General features: G+C 55.9%; 1 long non-coding RNA gene across 1 annotated transcript; it reads left to right on the plus strand.

Annotated features, from left to right (window-relative positions):
* The first annotated feature begins 9,702 nt into the window (after positions 1-9,702).
* Positions 9,703-16,264, plus strand: LOC109389299 (uncharacterized). Its single transcript, XR_002125374.1, has 3 exons — positions 9,703-10,068; positions 10,631-10,789; positions 15,225-16,264. It is a non-coding gene; the product is annotated as an uncharacterized LOC109389299 (long non-coding RNA).
* Positions 16,265-16,669: the final 405 nt, after the last annotated feature.

The raw sequence follows: 16,669 nt of genomic DNA on the forward strand, positions 1-16,669 counted from the left end.
AGGAGTGTGGATCTGCACAGCTGTCCGCAAATCGAAGCAATGCCTCTCGTGCGTTTGCTGGTGTGGAGGGTAGGGGGTGCCCTCTGCGTTGGGGGTTGAGGGCTCCGCCCACACCACTCAGCATTCCCCTAAATGCCATCCACCGCCCCCCAGGCACCTTCTCTCTCTCTTCTTGCTCTGCTTATCCTCCGAGTCGCAGCTCAAAAGTCTTCTCCTGGGTGAAACTCCCTGGATGCCACCAGGGCCCCCGCTCTGTGTCCCCAGGTTATGGAATACGCCCCTCAGACCACTTTTAACCCATTGATGGGCACCAGGACTTGTCTGTGTGGGGCTCATTGGTCCTTGCGGATGCCCTGGGACACTCCAGCCTGGTGGCTAGCTTTGCTACTTTGGGGACATCCTGGGCCCAGGGCCCTTATGAGATAATGTGTGGCTGTGGCTTGAGGGGCCCCCAGTATCTGTGACAGAAAACTCCCTCCCCCCCCAGGACAAAACAAAAGCAAAAGGGCAGAGGGGGAGCCTTTACCCTTCGACCCCAGGACTGTGACATTGTTAAGGTGCTAGAAAGATCTAGAAGGATCTAGAAGGACCCAGAAGGATCTGAAAAGAACAGGGCCCTGAGTACCCCATGTCTGTGTTTACCAACAGGCTGAATCACCAGCTTCCCTGGTTTAGCCTTAGACGCTGGAGGAGGGGCTGAGAGGAAGAAGGCTGTAGGCAGCAAGGAGGAAGGCGTAGCGATAGAGAACACGGGAGCGTCTGTCTCTGCTGCCTCAGCCTCCCTCACTGCCCTGTGGCTCTGAGGCCCAGAACTGAGGTTGACCAAGGGGACTTGGCAGAGAAGGTTCCGGAGCCAGCATGGACTTGCTCCGTGGGAGAAACTCAGGGGCAAGGCCCTCCACCACAGCGGGGGCTTGCTTCGGGCTTCCTGAACAGCTGGTTACATCTGCATGTCTGGGCAGAATGGGGCCATCCTGGGGGTCATCATTGTGGCAGATTTAGGGTTGAACAAGGGGCCCCGTGTTTTCATTTTGCACCGGGGCCTCCTGGGTCCTTGGTGCTACCCAGGGGCCCAAGCCTGGCTAGGGGCTGACTGGGAGCCCAGGCTCAGGCCTCCGCCCATCCTCATGTGTGACAGGAGGGCTGGGGGCTGTGGCAGTGCCCGGGATGTGCCCTCTCAGCTGGGCAAGAACGGAGGTTGCCAGGCGGGCCTTTCAAGTGCCTGCCCCCCTTGCAGATAACCACCAATTAGGAGCAGAATCATTTATCCCCATGTGGGTGCATTTCAAGTGGAGGGTGCTACCCAGGGTGCCTGCAGTGGGTGAACAGATGTACCTGGAAGGGAGGGGCATGGGCTTTTCACGCCAGGACACTGTCAGAGCCTGGGCCACGTTCCATAAAAGATGGCTTCCCTGGGGCCCGAGGCTCAGAGCAGTCAGAGGGCTTACTGACCCTGGGAAGTGTGGGCAACTCCAGGGCCCCCAGATGCCAATCGCAGCAGCTGATCAGTCCAAAGGGCAGAACTTGCTGTCCTGGCTCTCACAGCTGTGTGACCAGAGTAAGAGAGGTGACTCCTGGCCTCAAGCTGCTCACCTGCACAGGGGGTGTCATCTCACCTGGCTCCAGGTGCTGGGCGGTGGGTTTTGTCACTGTTTCAGAGGGAGGCCTGGTGAGAACCCCCAGCAACCTTGGGGACTTGCTTCTTCATACAGCCTCTGCTCCCAGCACAAAGCTCATTTTGTGGTGAGGACCACAGATGCGGCCCCGTGCCCGGCGCAGAGCAGCGCTCATTGGAAGCTGGGTGAATGAGTGAAGGGAGCAAAGAATGGATGGTGCACGCCCCATGAGTGCACCCCGACTCGAGGTGGCTCGGCTGGGGCCATAACCAGGAGGGAAAGAGATGAGGCAGGAACGTCAGGGGCCAAGAAGCACTTGGCCAGTGCTCGGAGGGAGCGATAAGTAAGCAGTGCCCAGAGGGTTAGGAAAACGCCAAGCAGCAAGAGGCATGCAGGGTCCTTTGCAAATCAGGTGGGAAGTCAGACAAGGTGCTGAGTGAAGAGAAGGGGCCCCGGGGGGCTCAAAGGCGCCGCTGGGGGAACGTGGAGGCTATTTGGGATCAGGCTGGAGCAAGGAGGCACCAGGCAGCCGGCCATCCTGCCAGCCTAGGCGTCTGGGGAACTGGGACAGATGGTGCCCACCTGGCTGCCCGCCGAGCCCACTCACAGGCCGCCTGGGGCCCGTCAAGCCTGGTCCTGCCCTGGCCCACCTCTGTGGCGGCCAGCTCTCCCAGATCCTGGAGGCCCTGCCAGTTGGAGGCTCCTGGCTGGGGGAGAGTGCAACAGGCAAGAGGGGAGGGCAGACAGGAGTCCCGGGGTGGGGGGGAGCAGGGACAGGAGCAGACCCAGCCCGCTTCATTTCTTTCCTGGGGTGCTCACCTGTGTCGGCCTTTCTGATGCCTCCTGAAATGTTGGTCCCAGGCTGTGAGCTGCAGGCCCTGTTGGGCTATGGGGGCTGTGCTGTGCCTCCAGACCCCAAGAGGAGCTGCCACTTGACCCCCACACATCCTTGGTGGTGGCTTTGTGGGCTTTGGAGCCGTGTAATTCTCAGAGCGAGGAGGTGACTCCAAGCATTGCTCTCTCATGTGGGTAGAGGATACCAGGAGCCCATGCTTGGTGCCTGGCCCTCTCTAAGCATCGTCCTCTGACCCCAGCCACACCCCAGGCTGGGTCAGAGCACCAGAAATAAACATTTCAGGGCTTTGGGAGCCACTTGGGCAGTGTTTCTCAAAGAGGGTTCCAGGGAACACTGGCCCCGTGAGACATTCCAGGAAAAGGACTCCTGAGGTCAAATTGGCTTGAGAAACTGCTTGCACCCTCCTCCTGGAGGGCCGTAAGAAAGGCTCTGATCAGTCCATAGTAAAGACTTTGTGTCATCCCGTGATTCCGTCACTTCTTTGATCCTGTCGACATCCTGGGTACGCCCTGGGAAATGATGACCCTGTGCATGGCGCTGGCCCCGCGTTAGACACAGCGAGCTTTATTTCCCAGCCCTTGGACTTGCAAGTGGACTTTGTCTGGAGGGTGGATCAGCTGCCGCCCCCGCCCCATGCTGCAGGCACCTCCTCCTCTCCCTCGGGGGACAGGGGCACCCTGGAATCCTCCGTGCTGTGTGCGGACGCCTGCTCCCTCGGCGGGAGCCCCTGTGTACCTGTGTGGTGGGGAGGTGAATGGCCAGGCCACGGAGAGTAAGGGGCTTGTCCTGGCCTGCGCTAGGGGTCCCGTGCAGTTACAGTGAAATGGCAGAGGGGTCCCTCCTCAGACTGCTGGCCCCTGGGGAGGCTGGGGACGAGAGGGTCCCCCATCCTGCCCAGGAGGGAGGACAGGCGGGAGGGTGGAGAGGGCCCAGCAGGGCTGAGCACATGCAGAGGAGGCCAGGAAATAAGACGCCAGGCAGAGAGGGGCTTCCCAGGCCTCGGCTTCAAGGCTGACGACCCGGGACTGACCAGAGACCAGCCAGGGCCCAGAGGCCTTCAGAGGACTAGGTGTGTGGGGGTGGGGCCAGGGGAGAGGCTCAGGGAGGTCAGAGCTGGGGAGCCCATGGGGGGCATGGGGATCTGGGAACTTAGCTTGGAACATGCCTGGAGCCCGTATGTGAGCTGCCCATAGGGACCCATGGTGGGTGGGGCGTGGGGCAAGATGTCACAGCTGTCAGGTGGCCAGGAGACAGCTGGCACAGCAGAGTAATGAGCACCCAGTCGCTAGAGGCATTTCAGCAAGAACCCGGCCCCGTCAGGCTGTCAGCCAGACGGCGACAGCCTAGGTTAAGGGTTAGGAGCACGGCCATTATAGTCTTCATTCATCTTCATTCGTTCATTCATTCATTCATTCATTCACTCATTTATTCAGCACCTACTATGTGCGAGACACAGTTTCGGGTTTGAATCTCAGCTCGTCCCCTTCCTCGTTCTGTGACCTTGGACAAGTCACTTAACTTCTATGAGCCTGGTTTCCCCGCTGGAAGGGTCTGCGTTCTCCATCTCTCGGCCAACTGGAAACTGGGGCTTCAAACAGCCCTCAGGTCCTCGGTTAGACCAAGGGCGATGCTGTTGGTTTTGGGTGGACCCCCTGCCCTAGCCACGGAGGGGGCAGAGCGCAGGTGTGGACGTGAGGAGGGACCCCAGGAGAGCCCCACGTGTCTGTGGGTGATCACAAGGGTTCTGGAGTGGGCTTGGTTTGCTGAGGGGTGTAGCGGGAACACACAGGGCCTCTGTGTGGAGGAGCTGGGGCCCCGGGCCTGTCACAGGTGGGGATCCTGCCACTCAGGGCCCCCCCTCAGCAGCTGGCACGGCGTGGGAACACGCCAGCTCGGGCTTCATTCGTTCCCGCAGATTGACAAGGTCCAGGGCCTGTGTGCTGCCTCCCAGGGAACAGGATTGATGGCTGATCGGTGGGGGGCAGACGGCCCAGGCAGGGTGTGCTGGGAACAGTGAGCCCCCCTTCCCTCCTGAGCCCTCCTTCCCGCCCCCCCCAGGCCCATCCCTGGCCCCTCAGCTAGGATATCCGAGGGGAAGGGGCTGAGGCCCCACGGTGGCCCTGAGATGGTGGTTGTGTCATAGCAGGAAGTCAGCTAGGCAGCCACATTATCAAGGTCACGGAGTGTACAGAAGGGGATGCAGGCTGTCTCTAGAGGGGCCCTGGCTCCCTCGGATTTCCTGGGGTGTCCTGCTCCCACGGGCACCCTCACTCTGTGGCACACATGATCCCTCTGCTCCTTCCACAGGCCCCCAGCCTGCTGGGCCCAGGGCCGCCCAGACTCTTGCCCGATAAAAGCCACCAAGTTCCCAACCCACGCTGGCTTCCCAAATGGGCTCAGGGGAGGGATGGGAGTGTGGTTCCTGGTTGAAGGGCGGAGCCTGGCCCAGCGCATGTCCAAGGAGACACCTTCGGCCAGGTGAGGTTAGGAGCCCAGACAAACCAAGCGTCTTCCCTCTTCCCAGCTGCCTTTCCCTGGTAGTCTGTGGTGACTTGCTTTTCACGGCCAGAATCTCAGTCTGCTGAAGCTGAGAAGGACCCTTGTAGATGTTCCCAGCCAGTAGGTCCAGAGAGCCCTGGGCTCTGAGCAGCAACATCAGGGGCTGTGGTCAGGGTGACCGTGAGGGCCTCCGGGGCTCCACTGGCCGCAAGAGAGCAACCGCACATGTATCTACCTGTATTTTCACTCCTGTCTGATTACCTCCCTGTAACGGAGTCCCTGAGACGGGCAGTGTCCTCCAGGGACACATGGCAGGTCAGTGTCAGGCCAGGACTCTCCCTCCAGCTTCTTTAGTGGAGAGAAAACGGTAAACCAGCAGCCAGCCAGCCTCAGAGGAGGGGAGGGGAGATGGGGGGGTGGAAGGGAGGGGTGGGCGTGGAGGGGAGACAACAGAGGCTGTTCTGCTCGTAGCTGGGACTCAGGAGCCCGGACTTGGCGCGGTTGAGAAGAGGAAGAGAAGCCCCACGCCTTGGCCCCGCTCACCTTCCTTCTGCCAGAGTTGTTAGCACCGCAGAGGGGACACTGGCTCTATAAGGCGACTCTGAAAATCCCCAGACAGTACTCAGACCACAGAGCTGGGCCTCAGCTGGGGATGGACAGCTTGGGGTGTTTGAGAGAGTCTCTTGTGCAACTCGAGTTAGATCAGGAGGGGTCTACCCACCCACTCATCCACCTAATTTTCAGTCTATCTCTCCATCCAGCCTTCTTCATTTTGGTCCTCAATGCAGCCTTTTGTTTAGTTCATTAATGAATTTATTGCTTACTTATCTTATTTATCCATCTGCTGACTCATCCATTCAAAGGTCCATCCATCCATCCATCCATCCATCCATCCATCCATCCATCCATCCATCCATCCATCTACCATCCCTCCATTTTCTCACTCACAAATGTGACACTCATTTATCCAACTGTCTATCCATATGTCTGTTCAGTTGTCCATCCACCTGTCCCTTCACTGACCCAGCCAAATATCCATGAATAAATAAGGCCACACAGGCTGCCATATTGGTCACAGAGTGTGGGATGATGCTATTTCTTGAATTGTGTGATTATCTGTACTCAGTAGATGAAAACACTAAGGCGTAGGGATAGCATATTTATTAGAAATAACCATTTAGGGTCAGATAGACCTGGGTTCAAACTCTAACTCCCTCATCTCATTAGCTGTGTGGCCTTGGGACAGCCATTGACCTCTCTGAGCCCCAGGCTCTTCCTATGTAAGACAAGAATACGAACACTGAGATTGTTTTGGCAATTCAAGTTAAGCATGTAAGGTAAGGTCTCTACACATCGTAGCTTCTTACCCAAAGTTTATGCCCTGGAGGCATGCCTGGTGCAGGTAGGACTGTGCCCAGGGCTTGTTCCTCTCGTCTGTGAGCGACTTGCCATCCTGCGCAGAGAGCCATCTGTCCACCCAGTGCACCTGATTGGTGCCAACAGCAGGCAGACCTTTGGGGCCACTGGAGGCCACTGGATGCTTGCCACCCAGACGTGGCCCTGGCCTGGCCTCCCGCTGCCTGCAAGGGAAGCCCTGCCTCCCGCCCCCCTTCCCCAAGGTCACTCAGAGAAGGGGGCGGTCTGACTCAACCATGCTCGGGGACTGAGTCTCCTTCTCTGGGCTGCCTGTCCTCAGCCTGGCCAAGGCTCTGCCTGGTGTCCCCGGGGCTTTCCCAGCCCCCTGGCCCCGGTAACCCCGAGGCTGGCAGCTGCCAGGTCTGTTGGGGCAACCAGGCTAGCCTCAGCCCCATCCTCCCACCACCTCCCCTCCCACTACAAAATGCCCCTACACGTCCCACCTCCTCTCAGAGAACTCCCCCCGGACCCAACGGGGGCTGAGGCTCCCCCAGACCCCAAGTCCCCAGGCTGAGGCTCCAGAGCCTCTGTGGACCTCAGTGTGTTCTTCTGCCACAGCGGGGAGGTCCTGGTCTGGGGGCTGCCTCACAGATAAAGCCAGAAAACCACTGTAAAGCTCCTTCTGTGCCCTCCACACACAGACAGGACCCGACACATAAAGCTTTACAATCATGGATGGATACAATTGCAGATGGATACTGATACTGATACTGACCTCACCTCGTCATCAGAGACCAACTCTTTTACAGGCAGGTCCAGTACTGAGGGTGGGGAAAACCCGCTGCGGGGTTGAGTGGGTGGATGGATGGAAAGTTAAAAGAATAAATGGATATATGATTTCATGGGAGGGAGGGAGGACAGGGAGAGAGGGAGAGAGAAGGATGGTGGGGGAGGCGGCACAGCTTGGTCAACCCCAGGCTCGCATTCCCAGCTCCGCCCACAGCAGCTGTGTGACTTTGGTTCAGGACGGCACCTCTCTGTGTCTCATTTCTATTTTTTATCTATAAAAGGGAACATGATAGTGCTTATCCCTAGTGCTAGAGTGAAGATTAAGCAGAACAGCCATGCAAGGGCCGATGGATGTGTCCGAATGGCCTCAGTCAGGGACACTTGAGTTTCTTCCAGCCCTTCTTCACTCCTGGACAAACCTGGCTCCGGCTCCCAGCAAGGCCAGCTCCCTGCACAGCCATTCCTGCGCTGGGCGTGCCCCCGCCCTCCGCCCACCCAGCCCCCCTTGGCCTGTTAAAATCCTCTGGATCAGTGCCTCTCCCAGGTATGGCCTGGTTATGTAATCACGGACGGTAATCACGGACGCCTCGCACTCCATCGTGGGCTCTTCCCCCCTCGCGCATGTTTACTTTTTGGCTCAGGGGAGCGCTCCATTCAGAAGAAATTGCTATTGTTTTGTCGGCCTTCCCATGGGAAAGTGGCATTAGGGAGGAGCTGAGCGAGCCAGCAGGGGAGGGGGTGGCAGGGGACAAGGACACGGGCGAGCAGGCCCTTGCACAGCCCAGGGCTTTCTTGATATGCACACAACTTACCATGTACTGTATCTCTTTACAAACAAAAGCCTCAAAGAATATATATATATATATATTTTTTTTGCATGACTTCATTTTTTTATAAACCTGAGAAATAGTTAAGAAAAAGGTGGACCATTATCTCATCCACGTCCCTAGTCATAAGACCTTTTACTTTACTTCTTACCATGTTTTGTTGCCCGTTCACTCATTTATTTATTTATGCATGCAGCCATCTGTCCATCCATCCGTCCACCTGTATAGCAACCCATCCATCCACCCATCCAGTTATCCATCCATCTACCATCCATCCACCTACCATTCTGTCTGGTTATCTCTCCATCGATCTGCTCCATTCATCCATCCACTCATCCATTCATCCTCCCATCCCTTTCTTCACCTAATGTACTGAATTAGTAGGAGACGAAATACTGGACTAGGCATCCTGTGACCAGGTTTCCATTCTCAGCGCAGCCGCTGTGTGGAGCACTGTGCTCTGTGCAGAAGGCGAGGTTTGAGAGCAACACCCACCCAGGCCGAATCTCAGGTCTGCCATTTTCCTTCCAGCCGTTGGCCAAACCCTCCCCTTCTTTAAGCTTCAGTTTCCTCATCTGCGAAACAGGGCGTTAATGGTACTTCTCTTATTATTTTGAGGGCAAAATAAGAAAATACCCATGGGAATTCCTAGAATCATGTGAGGCTTCCAGTGGGAGCTCTTCAGATGGTGCTTTGAGGGTTGGGGGTGGGGGCACCAAGACAGGGTAAGAGGTGGCTTTGCCTTTGGGGCTTCCTGCGGAGTGGGGCTGAAAATGAAGCAGCCAGCATCAGTGGGGTCTGTGCTGGAGGGGAGGTTGAGAAGCATGAAGTGGATGAGACCAGAGGCCAGTAGGGAAGGGTCTGGGTATCCTTGGTGGGGAGACTAGGCTTGGGGTTTTGAGCAAGGTAGAACATGGTTGGGTTGGTATTTTAGAAGGACCTTCTGGCTGCTGTGTGGAGAATGTATTCGAAATGAGATCCCGCAAGGTTAGGAGACCTGAAATTACCGGGAGTAAAAACCATGAGACTAAAGGACGGGAAGAGGTATGTGGCCCTAAACTTCACAGACATTCTTTCTCCTAAATGCTAAAACTGTGCAGGCACCAGAATCGATGAGTGAGGGCTCAGATGACCCAGGTCGCACCAGGTCCCCTGGTCATTCAGTAACGCAGTATTCATCGCACTTTACCTTCCCATCCTGTGTCCCTGGCAGACATTGCTAATCAACTGCAGTTCTCCTTCTCCTAAACGCCCAAACTGTGCTGTCCAATAGGATAGCCACTAGCCGCCATTTAAATATGGCTATTTAAATCTAAATCAATGAAAATAAAATGAAATGAATAATTCTGTTGCTCAATCGCAAAAGTCACATTTCAATGTGTGGCCAGTGACTCCATGTTGGGCAGAGCAGATAAAGAGCATTTCCATCTTCATGAAAGTTCTCTTGGACTGTGCCGGCCTCAGTCAGACCCCCATGGCCCATCCATCGTACCAGGGAGCAGAATGAATCCTCTGCCCTCCTTGGGCCACGTGGGGGTGAGTCCTGCCTCACCCCAGATTTGCCCTGGTCACATCTCACCTACAGGTTTTGTCTCCTTTTGAAGTTTACAGGTGGCAAGGTCATACTTAAAAGAGCAAAGTCCTTCTGGGCTGACCCTTCTCAAGTTTACTTTCTTTTTGTCTCTTAAGAAAAAAAACCAAAAGTAAAGCCCTTGCCTTGCCATGGGGCCAACGTAATCGGCGAGCGTTGTTGCTGCCCTGAGCTCACCTTGTTTCTCCAGCCTCCAGAGACCTAATGCTTCTGTTCCTGCGTCTATTTTTAGTGCCTCTGGGTGAATGTCATTGCCGCTGGAGGCTGACATTTCATCCTCTGGGAACCTTGACCTGCCGCTTTTCCGGTTGTGAGTTAAACCTGCTGTTTCATGCCCCAGAAGGAAAGAACAATGATCATTAATAATCGGCGTCTTCTGGAAAATCGGAAATGAAGAGTCTTTGATCCAAGGCTGCCCTTAACCCCAGCTGTGCTGCCTGCAGCGGCCACCGCCTCGCTGATCTACTGAAGCTTCCATAGCTCCCGAGGTCACCCCTGGGGCCACCAGCCATGCCAAAGCAGGGAAGGTGGGCAGTAAGTAGTGGGCTGGCCCCATGACCGGAGGGCAGAGGAGGCTAAGGCACAGAGATGAAAACTGGGTGGAGAAAGCATTTCCGATTGTGGAGAGCCCTGTGGCCCACCTCCAGAGACCAGCAGTGAGGACCGGCTCCCGGGGCTGCAGGCGGGGTGGTGATGGGAGGAGGAGAGGGTGCCTCGCTCTGGTGGGTGGCAGGGTGGGTGCACCTTTCCTGGGCCGGGTGCTGTGCTGGGACCTGGGGGACACAGCGGGGATGAGCACCAGGGAAGTGGTAGGGGTTCCTGGGACAGGCGAGGAAACCCGGATGGCTGCTAGCCCAGGGGTAGGGATGGAGGAGTGTGGGCCACATACCTGCTGACAGGACAGATGGGTTGTAGGTTCCCCCAGGGCCCCGCTGCCCCCCGTGCACAAGTGGCCCCTTCAGCCCCTTCGGGAGCGGGGGACCATGGCTGGCCTGGCCTTTAGGGAAGAGGGGCGGTGCTTGCCGAAATCACCTTTGACAAGGAAAGCAAAGGTCATGGGAACAATTTCTCTCTTTCACTCTGGGTGACCTGGCAGGAGCTTGCTGGAGCTGACAGAGGGTGTCGGCCCCTCCGAACCGCCCAAGACAAACAGGGCGGCAGGAAGTTCCCACGCTCCCAGGGCTGGTGCCTGGAGCCACTGCAGTCACCTGCAGCACTGGGGCTGTGAGGAAGGCAGAGCCTGAGCCACCTACAGGTGAGCCCGGAACCCCACTGCCCCGGGGAGGGGCCAGCAGGCCCAGGTCTGAGGAGCACCTACCCCGCTGTTGCATTTTGCAGCAGCATCTCCCCGAAACCTTAGAGCGACCCTACTAAGTTAACACTGTGATCTTCATTTCACAGCAGAGGAACCTGAGACGCAGAGAGAGGTTAAGTGACTTCCCTTGGGTCACACAGACGATAACAAGAAAAGTCAGGATTTGGACTCAGGTTCCTCTGGTTCCAAAGTCCGTGCTTTTTAGCCTTGTCATGTATTCACTCAGCAAATCTGTGCTGAACCTCTACTGGGTGCCAGTCATACTGCCGGGGGCTGGGATGAGAATGTAGTGAGGTTGACGGCCCGTGGGGTTCCTGGTGCCCATGTGACAGCAAGAGTCCACCGTGAGTACTGACTAGGGTTTTATCTGCAGAATGGGCCAGTGCATCCCTTAACTGGCCTCTGTAGAATATGATGGAAGGTGATAGGACAGCACACGCAGCCGTGGGGTCCAGGCACCGGAGGACACACGTCCTGTTCCCCAATTTCGTGTTGCTGCTACTTCCGGTGACCTCTGGCCTATGGTGGTGAGGGATTTCGCTTGAAGTCAGGGTAACTGAGGCACCTCTACCGCCCATGAGCATCCACTTCCAAAGGGACCCCCAGGCTACAGCCACACGTGGGCCACCTCTCCCAGAGGCACTCTGAGAAATGTGCCTGGGCTGGAGCTCCCTTTCCTTGAGTTCCATGGATTGCGTGTCTGCTGCATGCAAGCTCAGGGCTCCCAGGGATACAGACAAGGGCCTCCCTGCCATCAGCACCCAGCACAGTGCCTGGCACATAGTAGGTGTGCAGGTAGAGCCAGCTGAATGATTGGAGCTGTCGCTGGGTCTTCAGGTGTCACTTCATTCCCCTGGGGAAAGAGGTTCCCTCCCTGGGGCTTTAAGGGTCACCGGGCCTTCGGGCCTCAGAGAAGGGAAACTCTGGAAACGGCCACACAGCTGCCTCACAGGGACCCCACCACAGCTGGTCTCCCCAAATGGGGCAGCGGCCCTGGGTCACCACTGTACCCAGTCTGGGGCCTCCTCAGAGCCCATCGTTATGAAAGTTAGGCTGGATCGAGGGGGCACAGCTCAGGCTAGATTTTGGGGCCAGCATCAGCTGCTGGAGCCCAGGTTACGGCCAGAACCAAGAAGTGGGCAGGCGGTGACTCCCCGGCGTTGGTCCTGGCTGTGTGGCCCCAGGTGAGGCTCCCCTCTGGATCTCCCACCATGAGAACAGCACAACTCCTACGGCTCCTCTCACCTCTCCGACTCCAGATTCTCAAGGGCAGGAGCCAAGGACATTGTGGCCACATGGCAGGGGCTCAGGAGTGACCTGTCCTCTGAGGGCAGGTCTCTGACCAAGTCCTGCCTCAGCCAACCTCCTCCTCTCTCCTGGCTGCTGGCTGCAGAAATAGGTAGTCAGAGCCACTTCCCAGCGTGGTTCCTGTGCCCTGAGAACAGCCCTGCCCACTCACTCATCCCGCCCCCCACCTACTTCTGGACCTGCCCATCCACATAGCCGCCCTGTTAGCCACCATGCACCGTCGTCCACCCAGACATATCCAGCCATCCCGTCCAGTAATCCGCCCGCCACCTGAGCACGCAGGCACCATCTTTCCGTCTCTTCAGCGGTCTATCTGCTCACCCACTGAGTCGTCCTCTGTTCTCCCACTGATGTAACCCTACACCCACCCATTCCCTCCAATCCCTGCTGCAGACCTGAGGTCGCACATGGGCACCAGCAAGTCCGGTGTTAATTCCGGGGGACGTGGCAAAAGCCACACTGGTTAAAAGTGAACACTTTCAGTCGCTGGCCTTGCAGCTCCCCCGCCAGTCATGCCAGCTCTTGTTTTCCTGGGGGGGTCACAGGGCGTGGGGCTGGCAAGCGGGGCTTGGGTCTGCCCTTTATTAGCTGCATGACCTTGGATGAGGTAACCAACTTGTCCATGTCTCATAGAGTGTGAAGAGTCACACCAGCACCTGTTTGCTGAGTCGCTGTAGCAACGAAAGGCCCACAGCGAATAACAGCATCGGTGCCCCAATTAATGGTCACGTGCAGAGAGTACTATCTAATTGTGTCTGATTGTACTTAGGGTGAAAGGGTGCTGTGATGACTGAACGCCAGGTTGATAAAAAATGGTTTCTTGTTGCGGTTTTTCGTGCTCCCAGGCCTCCTTTTCTCTACTTGGCTATGTCCCCTCCCCATTTTCAGTGGCACATTTCTTTCTTGTTTAAGCAGCTCTGATAACACCTTTTTGATAAAAGGAAAACAAAACTTCCAGTCAAGATAAGGGAAGGGCCCCGTCCTTCACCAGCCGCCCTAGGGAGGAGCGGTCCACATTCCTTGTCATTTTCCCATTGGAATGTGAGAAAGGCGGTGTGAAATGTTTGTCCAGATTCATTTGTCATGAGTGCGGCATTCCAGTAACCACAGCAGCGCTGGGCTTTCTCCCAAGCACACCCTGGACGAGTGACCAGCCTGGCTAATGTGAGAGCGTGGGAGAGAGTCCCCACTCACTGGGACCAGGACACCCGTGTTGCACTGGTGCAGTGTGTCCAAGAACCGAATGGGATGTGAGTGTAAAGCCCCCTGCTCTGGGCCTGGCCTCCCCAGGCAGCTGTGTGCATGGTGGGCCTCGGGCCTCCTGCCTGCCGTGGCAGCACCCTGCAAGCAGGGGCACCTTCTTATACCCCTCTTACGTCTGATGCACATGCACACACATGCACACTTAAACAGATGCATGCACACACTCATGTGAACACACATGCACACGTGCACATGCACACACACACACACACACACACACACACACACACACACACCTGGCCCAGTACTGACGTGGGCACTGTGGGCTCTCAGTCACTGCTATAGAACCAATAAATGATTTGAATGGTGTTTTTGTTTTTTTAATTACAAAATTTTTCATTGTGATAAAATACACATAACATTGAATTTACCATTTAATCATTTTTAAGTGTGCAGTTCAGTAGTGGTTAAGCACATTCACGTTGTTGTGCAACCAACCTTCAGGATAGTTTCCTATTTCTACACTGAAACTCTATCCCTGTTGAATAGCAGCCCCCCCCCCCCAAATCTCTCTCTCCCTGAGCCTGGCACCCACAGTTCTTCCTGTCACTCATCTAAATGGAATCACACAGGATTTGTCCCTCTGTGTCTGGCTCATTTCGCTCAGCAGTGTCCTCCAGGTCCCTCCACGCTCTAGTGGGTGTCAGGGCTCCCTTCCTCTTTGAGGCTGAGTCACACGCCAGTGACGGTGTCTTTACTTCTGCTCTTTCCCCTGACCGTGAGATCGCTGGGTCGGGCATGAAGTCTTATTAGTCTGTGTACTCCCAGCCCCCAGCTTGGCCCTGAGTAAGCCTGACACAAGATGTATCTGTGGAAGAAATGACTGGAGTCCAAATGTTGGGGTTTGTGTCCTGGTTCTGCCACTTGTGGGCGGGGTGGCCTCAGGCAGGTGGCTCGCCTCCCTGAGCCCCCATTTCCTCATCTACAGAATAGGGATGGTGACTCACTCACAGGACAGCTGTTGGGGTCCAATGTGATGACCATACTTCAAATGGTGGGGTGCAGACTTTTCCTGATCTGACCTCCAGGCCAGAAGAGGTGATCCCCATTTGCCTTGACCCCGGCCTGACCACTCTGCCACTCAGCAGGGGGCAGGAGTGGTGGCTGGTCTGTAGTTTCAACATGGCAGCATGGGGTACTGTCATTACCACCTGTCCTCTGAGAGAAGGCGGTCGGTCCCACATTCCATGCCTGGTAATTTCATCGATAAGAACTGGGGGCCAAGCTGAGATGTCTTATGCCCAGAAATGCCCATGAAAACGATAGCAGGGGCAGAATGAGACTCAAATTTTCTTCACCCACAGTGTCATTCTAGATAAGTGCTGATGGCTCCTCCGGTGGCTAAGAGTTCTGGAATTCTCCCCCCCCCCCCCCCCCCCCGGAGAGGGTGTGGGAGCCTGACTCAGGACAGCCGGCTTTGTGCCCAGTCCGGTGGCTTGTGTGACCTCAGACAAGTCACTTGGAGGTGAGAACGGGGGCTGTGGGGTCAGATGGCTCAGATTAAACCTCAGGTTAGCCATTAGCTCCTTAGGTGACCATGGGGACCTCGATGAATTGCCCTGTGCCTCAGTTTCCCCATCTGTAAAATGGAGATAATCATTATTATCCCACCATATTCTTGGGTTATTGTGGATTGAACCAAGCTGAGACTGGGGGCGTGCTTGGCATCTCTAAATACCCCGTGAGCCTTCCTGACTCTGTTCTCCTTTCTGAGCCTTGGTGCCTTTGTCTGTAACATGGGGAGACCCTCACCCAACCTTTAATAAATAGCCTGTTTATTCCTTTTCTCCCACCCCCCACTTAGGTGTGGGGGGCTGGGGAAGTCATCTTTCCAGAGTGGGGAGCTTCTTCCAGACGTCGGCCAGCCCACTCCCCTAAGCAATGCGTATCTGACCCTCTACCTTCATTCCCACTTGGGTGGCTTGTGGGTGCTGCGTACCTGGCACGCTCCCCATGGGCTATGGGTTTCAGCCTCCTGGCCCCCTGCCCTTGACTTTGCCTTATCTGCTCAGCAAATGCACCACTGTCTACCCAGGGCCTCAGGCCAGACCCTCCTGGCACACTGCCCACGCCGAGACGCTCACCCTTGCTTCTCCCTTCTTTGGTATCTGTCGATTTCATCTCACCACCGCTGTCCTAGAGAGACTGACATCACCATTTCTTGGAGACCTCGGTACTCTCCTTGCCTGTACTTACCATCCAATCAGAACTTCCCTGGATGCACGTCTTCCTGGCTCTGGGCACGTCAGCCTCATGGTGTTCCTTCCAGTACTTCCAACAACCCGGATGCTTTACAGCCCCAGGGCCTTTGCACTTGCCGTTCTCTCTGCCTAGAATGCCCTTTGCTCCGTTTCTTCCATTGCTGGCTCCTTCTCATCCTTCAGGCCTCATCTTAAAGGGTTCCTCCTCAGAGGGCCTCCCTACCACTTGACCTAAGTGAGTCAAATGAGGAAAACATTGAACGTACAGGAAAATCCCTGTACTCTTATGACGCTCAATAAGGCATTTCTAGCCACCAAACCTGTGGGTTTCCCCCCACACCAAGCAATTCTCAGATTTTCCAGATACCAGCTGGCAGTCCTACAATTTAATTCAATTCTGACACTGTCTCCCTGGAGTTAGCCCAGACCCCACGGGTGAAGGGCTCAGTCCCACACGAGTGCCCTCACTTCAGACACCAATTGCAAGTTCAGGTTATCACCTGTGCTTCTGACCACTGGCTATAAATCAGAGGTTCCCACGACCCCTCCCTGGGGTTTGAGAATTGCTAGAACTGCTCAGCAGAACTCAGGAAAAACAGTTTAGCTACTAGATTACTGGTTTACTGAAAAGCAGTGGTTCTCAACCTGTGGGTCATGACCCCTTTGGGAGTCGAACGACCTTTTCACAGGGGTCGCCAGGTACTCGTATGTGGGCATATCTGCGTGTGGGCCTGGAGACGGATAGAGGAGCGGTGTCTCGGTTCCTAAGACCATCAAAAATATGTGTTTTCCGATGGTCTTAGGCAACCCCTGTGAAAGGTGGAGAACCGCTGCTGAAAAGGATATGCCAGGAACAGTCAGATGGAAGAGACACACAGGGCAAGGTGTGTGTGTGTGTGTGGGGGGGGTGAGCTTCCCTGCCCTCTCCAGGTGTGCCGTTCTCCCCACATGCTCACCAACTAGGTTGCTCCCTGACCTCGAGTTTGGGTTTGTTTTTATTTTTTATGGGGGCTTCATTATAGGCACGATTGAGTCATTGGCCATTGGT

Source organism: Hipposideros armiger, unplaced genomic scaffold (genome assembly GCF_001890085.2).
Source record: "Hipposideros armiger isolate ML-2016 unplaced genomic scaffold, ASM189008v1 scaffold_228, whole genome shotgun sequence".
Classification (NCBI taxonomy): Eukaryota; Metazoa; Chordata; class Mammalia; order Chiroptera; family Hipposideridae; genus Hipposideros; species Hipposideros armiger.